The sequence below is a fragment of the Vombatus ursinus genome, unplaced genomic scaffold, assembly GCF_900497805.2.
Source record: "Vombatus ursinus unplaced genomic scaffold, bare-nosed wombat genome assembly UNPS02014807.1, whole genome shotgun sequence".
Taxonomy (NCBI): Eukaryota; Metazoa; Chordata; class Mammalia; order Diprotodontia; family Vombatidae; genus Vombatus; species Vombatus ursinus.
The window spans coordinates 47,571,250-47,596,082 of NW_020954585.1; the positions used below are offsets into that span (position 1 = coordinate 47,571,250).

Genomic DNA, 24,833 nt, shown 5'->3' on the forward strand with positions numbered 1-24,833 from the left:
ACATAGACATAGACATAGACATAGACATAGACATAGACATAGACATAGACATAGACATAGACATAGACATAGACATAGACATAGACATAGACACACATACACATACACACATACATAGATATATATGTATCTATGTATCTCTGTATATATATAGGGCAGCCTAACCCCCAAATAAGACCAGTTCCATACTGGCTCTCATGCATGCATCCCTCTCACTTTGAGAGAAATAAAACATGGATACAACCTAAATACTGTTTATCCTTTTCAGACCAAGCTCTGCAGGTTGATAATAACTGTTTTGTGTTAAGAATTAAGCTAAGTGATGTAGGTACAAATAAAAAAAGATAGTTTCTTCCTTCAAAGACAGGAAGATACAAAAAAAGAAGGTGAAAACTGGAGTGGTTGGAAGTGAGAGGGGAGGTACCCAGAACTGAAGCATGAGAATGGTAGAATCAAATATAGGTAGTGGAACCAGTGGGATAAGGAAGAAGTAAAGAATCTTCTTGGAATCAAAGATAAAAAAGGAGAAGGAAAGGAGCTCAGCTTGAATTCAAAAATTCTTGTACTACACTACAAGAAAATCGTATTTGTAAAACAAAACAGAACAACTTGATACGGGGTAACAAATAGAGAAGTTTATTAGTTGGAAAAAATTTGGGACACAATATGGAGAAAAAAATTAGCAAAGTAACTTTTTTTTAAAAAATAGAAATGAAGGTCCCAGATTTTGAGGCAAAAACTCAGTATTCAACAAAAACTATTAGAAAAATAGTCTAGCAGAAACCAGGTATGTACCCATACCTCACATAACATAGCAGAATAAACTCAAAATGAATACATGATTAGGATACAAAGTGTGATATCACAAGCAAATTAGAGGAGTATGGACAAATTCCTTGTCAGATGTGTGGATAGAAGAAGAGTTCATGACCAAATAAGGGATAAAAAGATTCACAGAAGGTAAAATGAACAATTTTGGTTACATAAACTTAAAATATTTTGCATAAATAAAACTAACACAGCTAAAATTTGAAGAAACTGGGAAAAATGTTTGCAGCAAATTTTCCCTGACAAAGGTCTCATTTCTAAGACATGTAGAGAACTTAGTTAAATTTATAAGAACAGAACCACTTTTAAATTGATAAGTGGTCCAAGGATGGAAATAAGCAGTTTTCAGAGAAATAAATTATGCTAAAATGAATCATATAACAATGCTCTAAGTCACTAATAATTAGGGAAATGCAAATTAAAACAACTCTGAGTTACAATCTTGCACCCATCAGATAGGCTATCTTGGCAAAAGTGGGAATGACAAGCACTGGAGGTGATGTGGGGAAAACAGGTACATTAATGCACTATTGGTGGAGCAGTGATTGGGTCTAATCATTCTATAAAGCAATTTGGAAGTATGAGCAAAAAGCTGTTAATCTGACCATACACTTATAATTTTTCTATACTGGTATAAGGCGTTTAATCCAAAGAAATTAAAGAATGAGGAAGACGAACCATATGTACAGAACCTCTATTTGTGATAACAAATAATTGGAAACTGAGGGGTTAAGCATCAATTGGGGAATGGATGACCAAGTTCTGGTACATCAATATGGTGGAAAAAATGCTGTATTGTAAGAAAAGATGAAGGGTATATTTTTAGAAAAACCTGAAAATTCTTGTTTAAACTGATACAGCCTGAGGTGAGCTAAATCAGTAGAACAATCTGTATAATCTCAATGATGTAAAATATTCCACTTGAAAGTCTATTGAACTCTGATAAGCACTATGACCAATCACATACAAAGGACTCATGATGAAATATGCTATCGAGCTTTAGGCAGAGAACTGATGTACTCAGAATAGAGATTGAAGCATACATTTTTCAACTTTCTTTTCCATTTTTGGAATAGAGATATAGCTAATGTGGGAATTTGTTTTGCATCAATACACATAATTGTATATTGTTTTGTTTTTCTTGCCTTCCTGATGGGTAAGGGTGGAAGGAGAGGATACAGAAGAGAATGTGGAGTTGAAAATATAATAAAATTGAATTGAAAAAAGAACAAGAGTATCATGTCTTGCATGAGGAAGATGGCAGTTACATTATCCTCTGCCATAGTTATATTCAATACAAATTACTGTGCCAGTCATGGCCTTCATATTCAAGAAATGGCTAAAAGAAGAGAAAATGTCTAAAGAAGGACAACCAAGATTAGCAGGGAACTTTATTTTATGCCATCTGGAGATCAATTTAAGGAAGCAAGGATGCTTTGTTTCAGGCGGAGACTGTTTAGGAAGGTGTGTTAGCTGTCTTCAAATGCTTCAAGGGTTGTCACCTTGAAAACGGATTAGATTAGACCTGATTTACATGGCAGTAGAGAATAGAACTAGGACCAACCATGGTAGTTACAGGGAGATAGATGTTGGCTTGATGGGAGTGGAAAATTCCTGAGGATTAAAACTACCCAGTATTAGGTTGCCTCAGGAAGTAGAAAATTTGCCTTTTTTGGAGGTCTTCAGAAAAAGGCTAGGTGATGCAATGGATAGAGTGCCAGCCCTAGAGTAAGGAGGACCAAAGTTCAAATCTAGCCTTAGACATTTATTAGCTGTGTGACCCTGGGCAATTCTCTTCACCCTCTTTATCTTAATTTTTCATCTGTAAAATGAATGGGAGAAGGAAATAGCAAACCACTCCAGTATCTTTGCCAAGAAGGCCCTAAATGGGGTCACGAGGGGTCAGACATGACTGAAATGACTCAACAACCAACAAGAGAAAGGCTAGATGAGCACTAGCTTCTCTTGCTGCAGACAAGATGTTGGTTCATATATGTTGTAGTAAGAGGACTTTTCAGGTCCCCCTCAACTCTGAAGTCATGATTATGTGATTTAGGGAAGAGGATGAACAAACTTAATTTCCTTATCAGGATTTGGAAGCTAGAATTTAATTAGTACCATAGACTTCTTATTTACTTTGGGATGATATATCCAACCCTGGTAAGCATCTGGGGTTTGGTCACATTGTAAAGCTTCCATAGAGACTTCATCCCAGGAATATTTCTCTCTGGATGAATAGAGAACATATGGTGGGCATTCCCCTTCCCCCAGCCACCATGAAATTGCCTCATTAGCAGAGGGCAATCTTGGTAATAGTTAACATTTACATATCATTTAAAGTTTGTAAAACACTTTGTACACATTAGTTCTTTTGAGTTTCACAAGAAATTTGTCAGGAATGCATTATAAATGTTATTTTCCCCATTTCTCAGATGAGAAAGTTAAGGCACAAAGATGATACAATCACAGCTTGAAGAGTCCTTTGTGCTCTCTGAGTCTCTCATTATTAATGAGAAATGTTAGATCCTGTTATGTAAAGCAAATTTTCCATGATCATAGAGGTCGTAGATGGGGGAACCTTGCATTCAAACTTATGCCTAATGAATCTGAGTTCACCTCTTTTTTCATGGTTCTATGACTCATGACTTTCCTGTGCTTATACAGGTATTAATTGTCACATTGAGAATTTTTGTCTTTGTACCCCAAGGGCTAACTGTAGTTCCTGGCACTTACAGGCACTCAATACAAGCTTGTTGACTACTTCATTTTTACTTTAGCCCTCCATAAAACTTTAACTCCACCCTGGTTTTGTCACCACTATTTCCAACAAGAATTAAAGGTGTTTTTATTATTACCATTAATCATTTAAAAAGGGTAAGGTTAATCATTGGTTTCTGAACTTAACTGAACATTACAGGATTCCATAAACTTTCTTTTCCTACAATACGTCACTAAAGATAAGTTCTGAGACTTCAGAGATGAAGATTTGTAGAGGATCCATTAAACTTCCCAGTTGTACCATTGTTTCATTGGCTGTCCCTTTGACTCCACCCCTGGTTTTACAGCTTATACATGCTTTTCAGAATTTGTCAGGGAATTACAATAGCACTCCAAGTTGAGGTATTAAGAACTAAGACTTAAGGCTAAAGAGAGACAAGGAAAAGAGACAGAAATAAAAAGCTATCTAGAGAGCAAGACAATAAACATCATTCCAAGCTGAAGTGCTGGAACCTGGGCACTGCTTGTTCTCTTCCTGACTCTCCTGTTTCTGTAAGTGAGAACCTCCTTTTTTCCCCTTACAATTTATCAAGGGATTGGACCCAGCTTCTTTTGTGACTGTCACAGGACATTCCACAATGATTGATTTCTAATTTCTCCTACTCTTCGCTTAATGTATATAAGAATATGTTTGTTATTTAGTATTTCTGTAACTGAAAATGCTGACTTTCTTTGTTTACATGAATGAATTGACATAGTTTGCTAGAAAAAATACCAAGGAAAAACTATAAACTCCTTGATTAAAGGCTCTATTCTCTTTTTCCAAAATAATTGACTTTCAAGATATTCCTTTGATATTGGTCAAGTAACTCAAAAGCAACAAAAACTCCTCAAAGAAACCTGATTTCATGTCAATTGTTTTTCTTATCACAACTCGAATTTTGCTCTGTATTATTTTAATTTTCACAGTTTAAAAGGTATTTCCTTAGGTCCAGAAAAAATTATAGCTCATTTACTAATGCTCATCTTGACTAAAACACTGCAGTCTTTTCTATCAGCCAATTTCTAGGGATTCTGTGTGACATATTTCTGCATCCTCTTTTTCAAAGGCTTTGGGGTGGGTGTGTCACCAAAAGGAAAGGGGCTAATAGAAGGGAGGCAAGATTGAGGGAGTTGGTGGTCAAAAGCAAAACACTAATGAGGAGGGAAAAGGAGAAAGGAGAAAGAAAAGCATAGACAGGGAAGAAAAAGGATGGAAGGAAAGACACAGATAGTAATCATAACTGTGAATGTGAACAGAATGAACTCTCCCATAAAATGGAAGTAGATAGCAGAACTGATTAAAAACCATAACCCCTACAATATGTTGTTTGCAGGAAACATTTGAAAAAAGAGTGACACACACAGGGTAAAGGTAAAAGGCTGGAGCAGAATATATTATGCTTCAGCTGGAGTAAAAAAAGCAGGGGTAGCAATCCTGATCTCAGACAAAGCAAAAGCAAAAATAGATCTTCTTAAAAGAGATAAGGAAGGAAACTACATCCTTCTAAAAGGCACCATGGACAATGAAATAATAACATTACTAAACATATATGCACCAAATGGTATAGCATCCAAATTTTTAGAGGAGAAGTTCAGGGAGTTACAGGAAGAAATAGACAGGAAAACTATACTAGTGGGGGACCTCAACCTCCCTCTCTCTGAACTAGATAAATCTAACCACAAAAGAAACAAGAAAGAAGTTAAGGAGGTGAATAGAACATTAGAAAAATTAGATATGATAGACCTCTAGAGAAAACTGAATGGGGATAGAAAGGAATATACTTTTTTCTCAGCAGTACATGGCAAATACACAAAAATTGACCATGTACTAGGGCATAAAAACTTCACAATCCAATGCAGAAAGGCAGAAATATTAAATGCATCCTTTTCAGATCATGATGCAATAAAAAGTATATGTAATAAGGGACCATGGAAAAATAGACTAAAACTAATTGGAAACTAAATAATCTAATCCTAAAAAATGATTGGGTCAAACAACAAATCATAGAAACAATAAATAATTTCATTCAAGAGAATGACAATAATGAGACAACATGCCAAAACTTATAAGATGCAGTGAAAGCAGTTCTTAGGGGACGTTTTATATCTCTAAGTGATTACATAAATAAAATAGAAAAAGAAGAGATCAATGAATTGGGCATACAACTAAAAAAAAAACAAGAAAAAGAACAAACTAAAAATCTTTAATTAAACACCAAATTAGAAATATTGAAAACCAAAGGAAAATTAATAAAATTGAAATTAAGAGAACTATCGAACTAATAAATAAAACTAAGAGCTCATTTTATGAAAAAACCAATAAAATAGATAAACCTTTGGTTAATTTAATTAAAAAAAAGAAAGAAGAAAACCAAATTGCTAGTATCAAGAATGAAAAAGGTGAATCTACCACCAAGGAAGAGGAAATTAAAACAATAATTAGGATCTATTTTGCCCAACTGTATGCCAATAAATTTGACAATCTTAGTGAAATGGATGAATATTTACAAAAATATAAATTGCCCAGACTAATGGAAGAGGAAGTGAAATACTTAAATAACCCCATCTCAGAAAAAGGAAGTGAACAAGCCATTGATGAACTCCCTAGGAAAAAATCTCCAGGGCCAGATGGATTTACAAGTGATTCTATCAAACATTTAAAGAACAATTGATTCCAATACTATATAGACTATTTGGGAAAATAGGTGAGGAAGGAGTCTTACCAAATTCTTTTTATGATACAAATATGGTGCTGATACCTAAACCAGGAAGAGTCAAAACAGAGAAAGAAAATTATAGACCAATTTCCCTAATAAATATAGATGCACAAATTTTAAATAAAATGTTAGCAAATAGATTACAGCAACTTATCACAAGAATAATACACTATGACCAGGTAGGATTTATACCAGGAATGCAGGGCTGGTTTGATATTAGGAAAACTATCAGCATAATTGATCATATCAACACCCAAAACTAACAGAAACCACATGATCATCTCAATAGATGCAGAAAAAGCTTTTGAGAAAATACAACACCCATTCTTATTAAAAACACTAGAGAGCATAGGTATTAATGGAGTCTTCCTTAAAATAATACATAGCATCTACTTAAAACCTTCTGCAAGTATTATGTGTAATCAGAAGAAGCTAGAAGCATTTCCAATAAGATCAGGGGTGAAACAAGTTGTTCAGTATCATTCTGGAAATGTTAGCTTTAGCAATAAGAGAAGAAAAAAAATTGAAGGTATTAGAATAGGCAAAAAAGAAACAAAGCTATCACTCTTTGCAGATGACATGATGACACACTTAGAGAATCCTCGAGAATCAAGTGAAAAACTACTTGAAATAATAAACTACTTTAGCAAAGTTGCAAGCTATAAAATAAACCCACATAAATCATTGACATTTCTATATGTTGCCAACAAAGTCTTACAGCAACAGATAGAAAGAGAAATTCTGTTTAAAGTTACTGTAGACATTATAAAATATTTAGGAGTCTATGTACTGAAACAAACCCAGGAACTCTATGAACATAATTACAAAACACTTTTCACACAAATAAAGTCAGATCTAAATAATTGGAAAAACATCAGTTGCTCATGGGTAGGCTGAGCTAATATAATAATAATGACAATTCTACCTAAGCCAATTTACTTAATCAGTGCCATACCAATCAAACCACCAAAAAATTATTTTATAGAATTAGAAAAAAAAAACAAGATTCATCTTGAAGAACAAAAGGTCAAGAATATCAAGGGAATTAATGAAAAGAAATGCAGGGGAAGGTGGCCTAGCCATTCCAGATCTAAAATTGTATTATAAAACAGCAATCATCAAAACTGCTTGGTACTGGCTAAGAAATAGAGTGGTGGATCAATGGAATAGGTTAAGTACACAAGATGCAGTAGTCAATGACTGTAGTAATCTATCATTTGATAAACCCAAGGACCCCAGCTTCTGGGATAAGAACTTACTATTTGACAAAAACTGCTGGGAAAACTGGAAAAGAGTATGGCAGAAATTAGGCATAGACCAAAATCTCACACCGTATACCAAAATAAAGTCAAAATGGGTTCGTGATTTAGATACAAAGGCTGATACTATAAGCAAACTGGGAGAGCAAGGAATAGTTTACCTATCAGACCTATGGAGAACAGAAGAATTCATGACCAAACAGGAGATAGAGAATATTACAAAAAGCAAAATAGATAATTTTTATTATATTAAATTAAAAAGTTTTTGCACAGACAAAGCCAATGCAACTAAGATTAGAAGGAAGGTAGAAAATTGGGAAAGAATTTACAATAAGTTTCTCTGATAAGGGCCTCATTTCTAAAATATATAGATAATTAAATCAAATTTATAAGAATGCAAGTCTTTCCCCAATTGATAAATGGTCAAAAGATATGAACAGGCAATTCTCAGATGAAGAAATTAAAGCCATCTATAGTGATATGAAAAAAATTCTCTAAATCACTATTGATTAGAGAAATGCAAATCAAAACAGCTCTGAGGAACCACATCATACCTTCAGATTGGCCAACATGACAGAATAAGAAAATGATAAATATTGGAGAAGATGTGGGAAAATTGGAACACTTATTGGTGGAGTTGTGAAATGATCCAACCATTTTGGAGAGCAATTTGGAGCTATGCCCAAAGGGCTATAAAAATGTGCCTACCCTTTGACCCAGCAATAGCATTTCTATGGCTCTATCCCAAAGAGATCATACAAATGGGAAAAAGACCCACATATACAAAAATATTCATAGCAGCTCTTTTTGTGGTGGCAAAGATTTGGAAATTGAGAGGATGCCCACCAATTGGGGAATGGTTGAACAAGTTGTGGTATATGAATGTAATGGAATACTATTGTGCTATAAGAAATGATGAACAGGCTGACTTCAGAAAAACCTGGAAAGACTTGTATGGTCTGATGCTGAGTGAAGTGAGGGGAACCAAGAGAACCCTGTACACAATAACAGCTACATTGTGCGATGACTAATATTGATAAACTTAACCCTTCCCAGCAATACAAGGATCTAAAACATCTCCAGAGACCTCGTGATAGAAAATGGTATCCACATCCAAAGGAAGAATTATGGAATTTGAATGCAGAGCAAAGCATAGTATTTGTTATTTTTTTCCTCTTCTGTTGAGTTTTGTTTCCTCTTTCTGGTGGTTCCTCCTATTGGTTCTAATTTTTACTTACAACATCACTAATCTCAAAATATGTTTAATAAGAATGTATGTATATATATATATATAGCCTACATCAGATTGTATGCCATCTTGGGGAGAGTGATAGGGAGGAAAGGGGAGAAAAATTTTAAACTGAAAAGCATATGGAAGTGATTGTTGATAAATGAAAATAAATTAGTAAAAATAAAAAAAAAACATCATTTTGAGAAGGGATCCATAGGCTTTTCTAGACTGCTAAAGAGGTCTATGACACTTAAATTGTTAAGAACCCTTGCACTAGGGGAAATACAAAGAAGAAAAAATCAATGGTAGATGTCCTCCAGGACCCTAATATCCAGTACAGAGACTGTCATATATTAGGATAATTGTAATTTAAATGAGAATATAGTGAGAGCATAAGTGTATAGATTGTATCAATCCATTTTATTGAGTGCCTACAATGTTGAAGGCACTGGGTTACAAATACAGTGAATAGAACAATCCCTATTTTAAATAGTCTGTCATAGCATAGAAAAGGCATTGGAGTTAAAAATCAAGAGATCAATGATCCTGGAAAAATCTCTTTCTGCTGGAGAGATCAGGAAAGACTTCATGGAAATGACCATATTTGAACTGAGTCAGATGTCAACAATTAAAGATGGGGATGGGCAAAGACCTGAAGGCTAAATGAAGAGCATAACAACAACAGTAGAAAATAAAATTAGTTTATGTTTAACTTCCTAATATAAGACATTTTTAACATTATCCATTACTATGAATTCAGGCCAATACCTGATTTTCAAATTCTTTTTGCAAAGTTTTGCAGATTTTGCTATGACAATTTAAAAAATACGGGAAAATTTGGAGGTAAGTACGCAAAGTATCTTACCATTATGCCTACGCATTTCAATGGTCAGTCACCCACATCTCACACTCAACATAAATGCAGTTGGGAAGGTAGAGGTATTGGAGATCTGTTTAATGGCACAGAAATCTAGTTCAGGCCCATAAAAATCATAACAGATGCACCTAGCATGATGTTATCCTTGGTCATGGATTCTGTAAAAATCCCCTTGTTTTAGTTCAGTGTTATGATAAGGTGAAGGTTGAAAAAATAAGGAAACATTGTATAAAATGCTTACCATGTAAAGGCCTCCTGAGCAATACAGATACAAAGACAGAACTGAAAAAGAGTTCCTGCCCTGAAGGAACTTCTATTCTATCGTACAATTCAACATGTGAAAAGAATAGTAATGAATAAAGATAATCATAGAAGTAATTACATATAGGGCAAAGAGGATAACCAATATTTCTTTGAGAATTAATTTTACTTTAAAAGACTAATCTTTCACTTTTTAAAATTTATTGTATAGAATCTTATTAATTCTAACTCATGAATTTGGACCCAATGAATTTTTGATAATTCATACTTAGCAAACATCATGCTTATTGAGTATGAGGAGTTAAACAATAGTAGAATTTTTAGAAATGTTAGAAATTTTGGAAGATACATGATTATATATGTAACCGCAAATTATGTAATATTATATGAACTAATCTCACTTTGCTTTTGATGAGTAATCAGTAGTATACTGGTTAACATTAGTGAAGCATCTGATACATGTGAGTCTCGACTCTCCTACTAGTGACCCTCAAATTCTAGAGATTTGGCAAGAGGGCCAGAATCGTCTTCAGACCTTAGCTCTTGGGCACCAACACAAATATTTTGCTTTTATTAGTCAGCCACAAGAACATATGGGCCATTAACAGGGAATATAACTAAATAGCAATAAAAATTAATCAGCAATAGAACATGGCCTTTATAAACTTTGAGCTCACTCTCCATAAAGACCCTAAAATTCAATGAGAAGAAGAGATCTTCATTGGAATTATGCCTGGACAATTACACATTGGTTCACACATGGGTAGAGCACATGTGTGAACCGATAAGTATATAGGGAGTACATATGAACAAGACATATATTTATAGGGACACCTCATGTCAGCAATACTACAAAGCTGTCAATGTGCTTTGCTGACGTTACTTTGCTACTCTATTAGACTTACTCCTCACCAAACATCTCCTACTAGGTCTTTCCTGCTTGTGCTACATCTCAGTTGTAAGTGCACCAAGTACTTGCAACTTTGTACACCAAGATTCTAAGTTCTTTCTTAAACACTCAGGAGGCTAATCTACTGATTGGTTCTGGATAAGCATGCCATGTTAGCACACTTCTTACATTGTCTTCATAAGCATGGTAATCCATTCTCATCAATTTAGGTGCAAATACCCACAATGCTTCATCCTTATACTATATTTTTCCTTATTCTAATCACTCCGATTATTTCCCAGGCCCACTACAACTCAATTTTCCATCATAGATTGCTTTTCAACCAGCTTGATTTCTAATTATTTCCTTTAATAGACTCCTGAACCTCTCCTGAAAATGCCATATCCCTTAAAATGCTTTCTGGTTTGTCTCCTTCTCCCTCCACCTCATACTCACAGGGTTAGAAGATGGAGAAAGCATATTCCTTAATCATCACTGTTGTTTCCAAATCATTCTTCTTCCACTATCCCCTAAATATTTTCCCTTTTATCCAACTAACTTTTCCAATTTTTTTAATGATCTTGGTGCCTGGTTCACCATCTTTTCCTCCACATGCCCTCTGTTCTTGGCTACAAAATAATATTTCAGTTGATAGCCCAAACATCCAACTCCTAAACCTCTGCAGTTCCAAATATTTCCTTTCCCAACTCCATGTAGCATGTTCACTTTGAACTAATAATTTCACCAATACTAAAATCTAAAATAGAAATTCCACAATCTACCCATCAACTTAATTCCTTTTACCTATCTGACTCACTCCCATTAAGCCTGGTGCACCTCTTTTTATTGTACGTGGTTGTCCTTGACCTATTCTTATTTTCTTGTTTTGCTAGCTGCCCTTGGGTTTTATTTGCCTCAATCCTTGTCTTTGACCCTATTTTTTGCTACTTTAATGCTTTCTTACCTCATCTTTTAGTATCCTTCAAACTCTTTTCTTCCACCAATCCCAATTTCCCAACTCTGATTCTAGGCTGAGTCCCAATAATAATTTTCTCTAATTCTATTATAGTACAAAAGACCATTCATAGAGTAATTGGGTCAGTTTCACACAATTCAAATTAATGGTACATAACTTTAGATGGGAGTCTAGGTAGTACAGTAGATAGAGTGTCAGGCTTGGAATGAGGAAGACATGAGTTCACATTTGGCCTCAGATATTTACGAGCTATGTGATCCTGAGCAATCATTTAACCCTGTTTTCCTCGGTTTCCTAATCTGTAAAATGAGCTGGAGAAGGAAATTCCCAACCACTCTAGTATATTTGCCAAGAAAACCTTAAATGAATCATGGACTGAAATGGTCAGACAACAACAATATTGTGTTATATTTTTATCTATTTTATTAAACATTTTTCAATTTCATTTTAATCTGGTAACCAAGATTTTTAAAGTTGCTTATATATCACCTATGAGTTTGAAACTTCTGATCTATATGGTTTTCTATTTTCATAACTTTGCAAATTATATTCATTTCCTTTTTCTTCCTTTTATCTCAGATTCTTTAAGTTTCCTGGAATTTTCTATTCCATCTCTACAACATCTCTCAAATCCCTTTTATATAGCTACTGCCACCACTACAAACACTAGTACAAATTGTTATTACCACTCATATAGAATATTTTTGTGGATTCATGACTGGATTCTCCCTGCCTCCATGATGCCTTCTACTTGGTCTATTAAAAATTATTTATTTGTTAAAACTTCATTTATTTTTAACATTCATTTAAAATTTTTTGGGTTCTAAATACTTTCTTTTTGTTCATTCTCCACAACCCATTAAGAAGGCAAGTAACATGACATAAATTATATATGCAAAGTCATGCAAAACATACTAGGATGATAAAAACAATCCACGAAAAATAAAGTGAAAAACAATATGCTTCTTCAGTTCTCCCTCTGGGGGTGGATGGCATTTTTCATCATGAATGGGTCCTTTGGAATTTTCTTGGATCACCTGGTCCATTCTTAATACAATTATCAGAATAATCTTTCTTGTGCATAAATCTGTTTATGTTGGCCCTTCTTCACTAAAGTTCTCCCTAGCTCCCTATTGCCTACTAAGTAAAATTCAAAAACTACAGCCTAATGTTCATCACTCTTCCTCGCATGATACCACCTCACCTTGTGAGGCTTATTTCCTATTATTCTCCTCTATCCACTTTGTTCTTTAGCCAAACTAGATGACTCTTTGGCTCCCAAATGCCCTTGCCACTCTCATGCCACTGTGACTGCTCAGGCTATTTGATGACATTGATATGCCCTCTTGCCTTCCTTTTACTACTGAGTGCCTGACCGTTCTTTAAGGCTGAATTCAAATGTCACCTCCTCAAAGAAATTATTCCTCTTTTCCATCACATCACACAACAACAACAAAATCTGCTCTTTAAAGTTTTGAAAGTATTTTATCCATGTTATCTTACTGATCCTCACAGCAACCTTCTAGGTTTAATGATACTCTTTTCCACATTTTGCCAATGAGGAAAGTGAGCCTGAAAGGGGTTACTGACTTGCATAGGGTTACAGAGTTGGAAGTGTCTGAGTCAGTATTCTAACTTAAGACCACACCAAGTGTTTCATAAATATTCTCTGATGAGTTTTATTTTAGATTCTTGGTTCATTTCCTCATCTCAAATTAGAGCAAACAGAAAGCCAGCAGCAAGCTCATGGCCATCAATTGATACTTTCCACTTGCAACCTCTGTTTCCAACAGTGTAACTTGGTGACTGATGTAATTTGTTCCATTTGGGGGTGTAGGTTTTTTGATGAAGACAACCTGTATTGGCCATCACAGACCCAGAGATTTTCAAATCAGTGCTGCTAAAAGAATGCTATTCTGCCTTCACCAATCGTCGAGTAAGTGACAGGGAAGAGTAATGCTGGCAGCAATGTGGAAAACATGCTAAGCCTGTTAAGGGTCACACAGTTTTTAGGACATCTAAACAGACAACAGACAGATGGACACAGGAGACATAGTCTGGGAAATACCCCTAAACTTGTTTTTCTGCTTTTGGCTAGGCATTCCCAATCATAAGCCTGGGGAAAATATCCTGTGGATGAGGTCCTGCCCATCCACACCTATTGTCAAGCAATTATCTCACATATGACAAGCCAGCCAGAATAACTGAAGCAATTGATGCCATGACGAAGAGATAGGAGGTAATGTGTGCCAGGCAGGTCAAATTATCACCAGCACTCACTACTTCATCTAGATACTGTGGAAGATAGCCTAGGATGTGGTACCCATGATTCCTGAGAATAGTAATGCTTTTAGCCCAGTTTACCCAGCCATCATTCTAAGAAGCAACCTCTGTAGTGATGCAGCCTGGAAACTGCTCCTTCAGGTTCAACTGTCACAGTTTTTAAGGACCCAGAAAAGAAAATTCTTGCCACCAAAGTCTATGGGCTACAAAGAGTCAAATAACAAACTATGGATATTTAGAAAGAATTAGTTTTTGTACTAGAAAGTGTAATAGATCTCTAGTTTGGGTTTCATCACTTAATATCTGGTCATGTCTTTTTCCCTTTTCTCCTAGAATTTTTGTCTAGCAAGGATTATGGAGAATGCTATCACATTTGCTAAGGATCATCATTGGAAGAGGATTTGAACAGTGTTGTCACCAACATTTACAAGCAGAAAACTCAAGGAGGTAAAGCAATGGATATTGGACAGATTCTAGAAAACTGAGTCTATGGGAGAGTGAAAAAAATACATTTTAATTATTTGCTTCCAGTTAAAGTCTAATTAATAAGCACACAAGTTTAAACTTCTTATAAGGGAATATTCTGTTTCTTATTTTTTGTAATATGATGGAGGGAACACTGTCTCTGGAATTATAGAACCTCATCTCTAATCTCATTTCTGTTGCCTATTGCCTGAGTGAACATTGGCAAGTCACTTAACCATTCTGGCTGTAATTTCCTCTTCTTTAAAATGAAATAGTTTGAGTACATGCCCTTCTATAGATGTATGATTCTTTATATTCTAAAAGAAAGAAATGAATTTATGAAATACCATTGTGCATCTTCTGACTTGAGAAATCTGCTTTCTTCTGGAACTGAGTTTTCCACATGTAACTATTGTCACTGGGTATTTAGATGTTTCCCATCATTAACCAATATGGAGACGTGTTAGTGAAGAATATGCAGAAGGAAGCAGAGAAAAGCAAGTCTGTAACCCTGAAAGAGTAAGTATGGGGCAACAGCTGTAGCAATTTGAGAAGCAGCAGGATACCAGTTTGCTCAAACCTCTCTGCTGTCATCTTTCCTCAGAAAATGATGCACCCACTTTTAGAGTTCATCTCTTGACTTTTTAATTCACAAAGCAAGTGTAAAAGACAACATGGTGAGATCTTCCCCTCTGAGACTAAACACCTTGTGAAACCCATTGACAATTGATGACTCAACTTTTGCTCCTTTTTTCTTTGTCTTTTCATATTCTGAACTCTCTAAAGTTTGGCTTCCAAACTTATAATTTAACTAAGCCTTTTAAAAAGTTTTTATAAAATGTCTCCAAAATTACTAATGATTTTTTTACATTGATGAAAACATTTAAAACTATCTTCTTAATGTCTTGCTTCATCTCTTTCAGAAACTGTATTTGAATTTGTGCACAAATTGTGTTTTCCTTTGATGTTTTGTTTGTAGATTTTTTTTGGAGTTATTTTCTCCTGGGTTTGTGTTTTGAATGTCTCTGTCACCACAATAGCTTTCTATTACTGGGCTCTTTTTGTTTGTTGATTTTTTTTTCAACTTTAGACCTTATGTTAGGTCTGGGTTCTATATGGTTCTGGAGGAAATACTTGGGTTGGTTTTGTTGTAGCTTTTTTGGGTTATTAGTTGTTTTGTTATTCCAGGATCCAAAAGAAATCTCATGCTGGGACTTACAAGCTTTTGATGCTCCTATTAATCTTTTCCAGGGCAATGTCTGATCAGTTCCTTCCTCTTCCACCTTGACCAGGTGAAGTTCCTGACCTATATTTGGATCTGAGTTGCAAAAGACAGCTGTTAGACTGAGGCACTGTCATTCAGTGGGAAAACTCTGCTGGTTCACAGTGATGGAACCATAGGTTCCCCTCTGGGTCTGATATTCCTTTCATTTTTCTTCTCCTGTGAGCTTCAGATTGGTCCAAACGCTAGAGCTGAGAATAAATTCCTTTCCTGGAGTCTCAGGCACATTGTTGTTGCTTGCTTCTGAACTTCCCCCTTGCTTGATTGGGTCTGTGACTCATTCTCACATCTGGGTCCTGATCCCTTCCATAATACACATGGCATCTGTGACCCAAAAAGGTGTAGTAATTGACAACCTACCAGTTGGCATCTGTTCCTGTATCCTACCTGAATTCCCAGTGTCCCAGCATTTGTTTAGGACCTTTTATTTCCCTTGGGCAAAGTCTCAAGTTGCTGGAATGTTGCCTAGGGCTAATTTTTGGCTAGTATCTAAAGACCTTTTTTAATGTCTCCCTATGCCAACCTGGTCAGGACAAATGAGTCATTGTTTTTTCTCCATGGAGTTCTCAATCATTAGCCAGTCTGGTCCATTTTCTAGACTAGTTTTAGTGTGGAGGGAGCTTTTTGTGCTTCTAGCTTCTTTTCCATATTAACTCCATCTCTAGTACTGCTCTCTTAATTTTCAAATCGATGACTTCTTGTGGATTTTAATCTTGTTGACCCCATTGCAGCATCTGACACCATTGACCACCTTCTCTTTCTGGATGTTTTCTGTTCTCTGTGTTTTCTGATTTTGCTCTGTTTTGGTCCTCCTCCTGTCTGTTTGATGATTCTTTCTCAAACTCCTTTGCATCCATAGCAAATCTATACTGAATGTCTCATTGTTCAACATTAGCATGTTACAAAACTGATGATGCCATGTTGTATTTGCATGAATATAGTTAATAATACTTATAACTTGCTGCAAAGTGTCACTTAAAAGAGTAGTTTTAGCATAGAGATTTTGTTGAGGCAAGGTACAATGAAAAGAAATGAGAGCATCTAGATTTGTTAATACTTTTTATTTTTATCTGTGCAATAAGCCCTTCATGTTTTCCTGTCATGGAAAGGGTACCATCTCTACATACGTTCACTAAATTTACTTATTTCAGTCCAATTTCACATTTCTCTTATAAGTTGTTGATGATGTCTATTCCCCATGTTCTGTTCACAAGAGTGTCCAAAGCAAGCAACATTTCCTAGCAAAAAAATTTTTTTATTATGACCCAAATGAAGTATAAAACCTGTAGCAAGTCAGTAGTATTAGTTGATTCATCCAAAGTGATTGAATAGTATATATTTAACTTTTGAAGTATTGCATGAAGTTGTTCTGTTAAGTTGAAGGCTAATTCATGCTGCTGCTCAGATATCCTTCTTTTTGAAAGAGGCAGCTATTCGTACTTTCAGTTGTTATCAGGGTCTAAGCATTCTATAACTTTCACAGTGCATGCTTTCACAATTTCTCCATCACTGAATGGCTTCCATTTTTTACCAAGTATATATGCTACTTCATGAGTTGCTTCACTGGCGTTATTTCCAGGTCTTATTATTGCTTCTTGAAAGAATTGTCTTTGCTTTTGCTTTTCATCTTTTAATTTCTGCAATAAATCTTTTGTTCCTCTCTCTCTAATTAAAATATTTGTGGCCCTTATGAGTGTTAAAATGCTGATAAGCATTGAATTTCTTTAAAGTTGATACTGTAGTATCACAAAGCAAGCAAATTATCTTATCTTTAGCAGAAACAACATAATATTGCAATTCCCAATCCTCACTAAAAAAATGTTTTCTTCCTTCAGCCTGCTCTTGGTCTTCTTTGCCATTATGCACTGTTCAGGAGACAGAATTTAAAAAAAAATACTGTTGAGCTGTTCAATTATTCAGAAATTCCATTTCCAACAGAAACACAGTGCACTGTTGTCAAAAACTGATAACAGATTGATGTACTTGACCCCTATAAACTCTCACCAAACAGCCTATCGCAATAGAGGTGCCAGTCAGGTGAGAGAAGTTAGAATTAAATAATGAGCATAGCAGTTGTCAATTTAGCCTTTATGTCTTACTAATGTTCTAATTGTGGTGGTCAATCTGGAAGGATTATTTAATTTGAAACTTATTTCATTCTTTAGTATTTTAAATATGTTCATTTTAAAAATAAAATAAAAATTGTAAAGATGAACAAAAATGTATTAATAAAAATAAAATGATTTATGTCATAAAATTTTGATTCAATCAAAAAGCCACACGTAAGGACCTAAAAGACCACATGTGACCTTATGAAAGCAGGTTCCCCTCCAGTCTCTAGATAGTATAATTTATGTAATTGGAGAAATATTAATTGTTCATGTGTTGCAGGGCCAATATAATAAAAATGACAATTTTACATAAAGGAATTTATATATTTCATGCCATCCCAATTAAATTACTAAAAACATTTTATTGAATTAGAAAAAAATTACAAAATTAGTTTGAGAGAACAAAAACTTAAGAATATCAAAGAAACTAATGAAAAATGTAAAGGAAACAATATTAGAATGTAGTAATTATCAAAACTATCTCTTACTGGTTTGGTAATAGAAAGTAGATAAGTGGACCAAGGTAGACATACAATTTACAGCCACAAATAAATATAGTAACCTTGTATGTGACAATAGTAAAGGCTCAAGATTTTAGGATAAGAATTCATGATTTGGTAAAAACTGTAGGGAAAATTGGAAAGGAGTATGACAGAAACTGGGCATATATATCATATGTTTAAAAGGTATAACAAGTTGCACATAATAGATTTGTATTTTCATGTGCAAGCATCTTATTATATTATATTATGGAAATGCTTGTTTTATTCATAAATTAAAAATAAAATCAATAAAAAAATTTTAAAAAACAAAGAAAAACATGAAGAGTAAGAATGAGAGTTTATATTATCTGAAGAAGACAGAAAAATATGGAGTCAAAGGTACAGCTGTTAGTACCATCTCTTAAGTGGCCACCTTCCACTTCTTCTATATTTATCTTTAGGTATTTATTCATACATGTATGTATTTATGTGTGTATAACCTCTCTATTTGAATATAAGCTTCTTGAGGCCAGAGAATGTTTTTGCATTTATCTCTAGTCCCTAGAATAGTGCCTGGCACGTAGTAAGCACTTAGCAAATAATAGCTTACTAATTGGAAGTAGAGAGTACTCACATTGTGGAGATGATGAAAATGTACCCTTGATCAAATGAGGGAAACCTAACATTCTTTAACAGCTTAGGAAAAGGAAGTGATAATCCCAGTCAGCAGTGCTTTGTGTTTTGTCCCATGAATGTCCAAGCTATCATTTATTCATTTACAAAATGCTTTTTGGACTTCTAGGTATGTGATGAATAGAATCAACATTTCTTTCTCCAAAAAATCTCACTCAGTAGATGCTACTGACCATTTTCACCTCTGGCCCATATGCCCTGTTGGTATGAATATACAGTGCAGTGCGCAAACCTGGCCAGACCACATTCAAATGTAATTGGGAAATATGTAATAAAATAAAAACACAATAGAACATAGACAATATTAATAAGTGGGTTTGTAATTTAAATATATGACCCCAAGGTATCCTTTGGAATGGTTTAGTGACCACAGTTTCTATTGAGTTTTACATTGTGGGTTTAGAGACTCATTTCATGTCTTTACTTGAAGAGGAAAGATGTGCTACCAGTTCTGAGTGTTTTTTTTTTTTTTGCTTTCTCTCAGCATTTTTGGGGCATACAGCATGTATGTGATCACCAGCAGTTCATTCGGTATCAATACTGATTCCTTGAATAATCAGAATGATCCCTGTGTCAGAGAAATCAAGAAGTTAATTAGATTCAGTTTTCTAGACCCAGTCACACTTACAATAAGTAAGTTGGTTCTTCCTTACAGAAATTAATAATTAAAAATTCAATAGTCCTGACATTCTAGAAGATAATTCTATAGGTTGGTTCATAGATTTAAAAATGGACATAAACTTAGAAGCCATCAAATCTAGCCCCTTTATTTAACAGAGGATTAAAATGATGCATAGAGAGATTACATCCGGGGATTCAGCTCTTTAATTGCTATCTGTTTGGGGGGTGGGGAGGCTTTCACAGAGAAAACTGCCCTAAATCCTCAAGGGAATTATTTGCTATTGGTTAGTTGTAGGTAGTTTTGCAATTAATCTAGAAGACCAAGGATGGACATAGGACACTTGACTCTGGAAAGAGATTCCCTTGCACTGTTGGGGCTTTTCATTGAACCCCAGACAATTGGAGGCCTCAAAAAGGAAATGAGTAAGCAATATTATAATTTATACCTCTGGCACCATCCCCCCATCTTGTTGCAGCCACTGCAGTGGAAAGCATGAGACCAGCTCAATGCTCAGTAACCCAGAGACGCATGGATGAGGCGGGAGACAGCAAGATGGCAGAAGCTCTGTTTATTAAGTGCTAGTAGCTTTCTTTTATAGCCCTGGTAACACCTGATCAAAGCATGATCTCCACGTGATAGCCAATTACCAAGTCTGCTGGACACCTGCAGCCTTCGTATCAGGGGTATGAGTAGGATTTTTCTCCCAATGAGAGGAGAGCCGAGCCAACCGTGGGAGCTGCATGTCAGCAAAGGAGAGGTCTTATGAGACTTCCTTGTTTTTGCCACGCAACAGGTTGTGACCCTCAGCTTCTGCTGAGAGAAGCTAAAACTCCTGTGAGAAAATTACCCTAATGTGAGGGATCGTCTGATGTTGGCTACAGGCCATGTGATGAACTGGGGCAGAGACAAGATATTGGGAAGTAACCGGAGCTCACGCTCCCGAGGCAGGGGGCTGTGCCACATGGGAGTGGGACGGGAGGGAGCGAGCTTCCTTTGTCACGTCCTCTCCCTTGGTGCAGCACTAACCCCAGACGTCTCCTTCCGGTGTCTGGACCTAGCTTCCTTTGTCACGTCCTCTCCCTTGGTGCAGCGCTAACCCCAGATGTCTCCTTCCAGTATCTGGACCTATAACCAATCACTAAAAGGCGGACTGAGGAGGAGGGGCTAGGAGGGTATATAAGGGGTGGTAGGGATCAGAGCTCTCTCTCTTGCTCCTGCTCTTGCTTTCCTGCTTGATCTTGCTGTGATGGTCTCTGAATAAAGTCTGAGTGCTTGCACCTCCTGTTCGGCTCGTCTCTATATTTATCTGGGTAGGCTCCGAAGACTGGTGAGTATGACCCTGATAGCCTGCTCCTGTTAGGAGGAGAGTGCATGGCGCGGCCGGTACACCCTAACACCATCTACATTACAAATAAAGGTGATAACATCTGTCATGAAATTCTACAGTTTCATGAGGATTTTTTTTTTTTGTTTTCCTCAGCACTCTTTCCATTCCTTCTTCCTTTGTTTAAAAAAAATGGATGTAACTCTATTTCCAAATGAAGCAATAGATTTTTTCTTTTTTTTTTTAGCAAATTCAGTTAAAAAAAATAAAGGAAGAATGAAAGAAAAATTCACAGAAGGCAAGTAATTCTGTCCAATGTTCAGAATAAGAATATGTGTACATTATAAATAGTTGTATTCTTTATCATCAGAGTAGAACAAACAAAACATGTATTCCATTTTACTTGGTGTTCATCTTTGTTCATTATAATTTTTATTCAATTCCATTTGTCAGATTTTTTGAGGACTTACTGTAAGCTGAAGAAGTGTTACTTTGTGGCCTGTAAGCTCATTTCCAGCTCTAACTCTATGCTCTTATTATTTAATATTTGTCTTGTGTTTGTGAGAGCACAAAGAGTAAAAAGACATTGTCCCAGCTCTCAATTAATTTACAATGACATAGATGGGAAAAGACACATATCCAGTATTATATTGCAAAATATTATATGATGTGTAGCAGGAAGCCAGGAAGAAGAAAATACCTTTCTCCTTTATTTATACATTCTAAAAAGAGGCCTTGCTAACAATTCAAAGGTCTGTATAAGAATGGGCGCAAAAATCATAATTGTGCCAGTAATGTTGTATTCAAATTCTCCATGAAGGCTCTTGGCCTAAATTTGGAACATTTTTCATTTTCCCACAAAACTCTTACTCTGAGCCTTTACTTGCAAGAGATATTACATTTAATTCTTGAAGGCAAGGTCAGAAAAGTACAACCTATTGTTGATGCTTGCAAGCTACAAAGTCTTTAAGCACGAGTATGTTAGTTCATTGTATGTTTGCTGACCTAGAACTTATCTAGCTGAGTTTGAAGAGGTATGTCCATTGGCTGACCACAGTAAGATCAATGTGATTGCCTATAGTGATCCTGGGCAATCAGCCATGAAGTTATTGTAAGATTGTTATCAGTGGTGTCCACATCAATAATATTATAAACCATGGAAACATTATCTTTCTATCCTTTCTATCACACTTAAGAGAATTCATTTCCTGAAATGCTTAACATTTTCTTTTTAGGTTTTTCATGGTCTGCTTCCATTCTATAAGCCTGAACTGGTGATTGGGCCAGAATCTTTTTTTGAATCTGATTTAAATCCCTTATTACATTCGCTTGAGGTTCAGGCTCTTTGAACATCCAGGGTCCTTTGTGGAAGGGCAGAATCAGAATTCTGCCACTGAGCTGAAGCCACAATGTCTCTAATCATTTATATCCTCATTTTTCTATCCTGCAGTAGAGGTATAAATTTGCTATGTTCACAGCTAATTTCTGTGCTCTCAAGTGTTTTCCCAGCATTAGTGGCTTGCATTACTTTTCCAGGACAGGGTAAATTTCCTTCAGCTTATGTTGGATTCTCAGAATATTAAAAATTCAGAGAAGCACTCTCATAAAGGTAACTTGGGAATGAGGGTAGCCACAAATTAGAATCTTGAAGCCATTATTTAGGGAAGTATGATAAAATTTCCCATTTGCTTTGATGATATAGAAAATAGCAACAATAATAATAATTATGATGATGATGATTTTACAGGGTTTGAAGATTTGCAGAGCACTTTATATATATATATAAATACATATTTCTTCATTTGGTCTTCATAACAACTCATTCTAACTAGTGTCATTCTTATTTCTGTTTCAGAGATGAGGAATCTAAGGCTGAGGGAGTTTAAGCAACTTCCACAGGATCACAAAAATTTGAAGTAGGATTTGAACTGAGATCTGACTTACCTCTAAGACCAACACTCTATGGTATCACCTAGCCACCTCAGAAAGATGATTGATATCTGTAGGATGAGTAAAGGGAGAATACTTTTTAAATTATATTTGAATTTGTGGTGGTCAAGTTAGTCTGAAGCTTGGATGGTGACACAAGAGTCTGTTTTCCATCTATAACTAGGAAAACAATGAGGTATAATGAGGCTGGAAAAACACATTTTTTAAAGAGAGAAAATCTGTGGTCTTATTCTAACTGTGCAACTAAATACTTATGTGACTCTGCATACATCATTCCACTTGTCTGGACTTGATTGTCATAGGTAAAAGCAGGGCATATACCCAGATGATCATTCCATTCTCTTTTCACTCCAAATCCTGTAATCTTACTCTGTTCCCTGGCCTAGACAATGTTTCTTTGTGCTCAGCTAGCTGAACAGCTAGGTGTTAAATAGAAAGAGTACCATGCCTGGAGTCAGGAAAATTCATCTACATGATTTAAAATTCAGCCTCAAACACTTACTGGCTGTGTGACCCTGTACAAGTCACCTAATCCTGTTTGGACCAATTTCATCATTTGTAAAATAAACTGGAGAAGGAAATCCCAAACCACTCCAGTATCTTTGCAAAGAAAACCCCAACTGGGGTCACAAAGAATCAGACATAAATGAAACAACTGAACACCAGCCACATAGGAAAGCAAAAAGAGTGTACAAGTTTCTCTTGCAATATAAACCTTATGGGCAAACTTCTCAAATTGTGTTTTAATTAGTACTATTCTCATTTATCCATGAGTGATATATAGACTCTCCTATGCTGTACCTAAGCATTCTTACCAGAACTTAGTATGAGGGAGGCAGCATGTTTTAACGGAAGGGAAAATTGGAGTTGGGATTCAGAAGACCAGATTCCAGTCTTAGCTTCAGCCACTTACTAGCTCAGTGACTTTGGAACAGTCATCTTACTACTCTGAGTCTCAATTGCCTTATCTGTGGAATGGAGAGAATCATTTTTGCACTAGCAATTTCACAGGCTTGTTATAGTGGTCAAATGAAATAATGTAGGCAAAATATAAACACTAGGCACTATTTAAATGTAATCAATATTTATTGTTACCTTCTAGACATCTGCCCCTCATGTAGCCCATCAAAGATTGAATTTATTGGGGTACAGTGGGAAGAGCATGGTCTCTCAAATTCTAATTCGAACCTGGGTTCAAATCCTAACTCTCATCTATGCAACTTTGGGAGAGTCACTTAACCTCTTTAGGCCTTAGTTTACCGAACTGATAGGTCAGGATGCCGGGCTACATGGCTCTTGAGGTCCCTCACAGTTCTAGATCTGTGATCTTCCTTCAAACATTTTTCCTCTCTATTTAATTCTCTCCATACGCAACCACCCTACCACAGGCACTTATACCCTCTCCTCTGGACTATTGCTAGAGACTTCTAATGTTTCTGTTTTATTACACAATGTGCTAGAAAAAAGAGAGAATTCCCTGAAATCAAAAGTCGCTTTTATCACATTCTGAAATAGCAACTGAGGATAAGGCAGAGTGACAGAACCCACAAAGAGACAGAGTAAGGCAGATTTCCAGCCCAAGGCAACCTAGAAGGTGAAAAGGCAAGGTCAGTTGCACAGGCCTGAGAGAGGAGTGTCTAGTGCACAGACCCCACATAAGCAAAGCCATAGCAGGCCTCAGGGGACTGAATCATCAACAGCACTGGTGATTTCCAGTCTTCTCAGACCACGGATGCCAGAGACAACTTAGAAGGAGGGGTCTGTTGGAACTGAATGAGAGAGAAGCTCAGTCTAGTACAGGGCTGTAGGGCACGGCAATGCAG

General features: G+C 35.9%; 1 pseudogene; it reads left to right on the top strand.

Annotated features, from left to right (window-relative positions):
• Positions 1-14,435: 14,435 nt before the first annotated feature.
• LOC114052174 lies at positions 14,436-24,548 on the top strand (annotated as a pseudogene).
• The last annotated feature ends 285 nt before the right edge of the window (positions 24,549-24,833 follow it).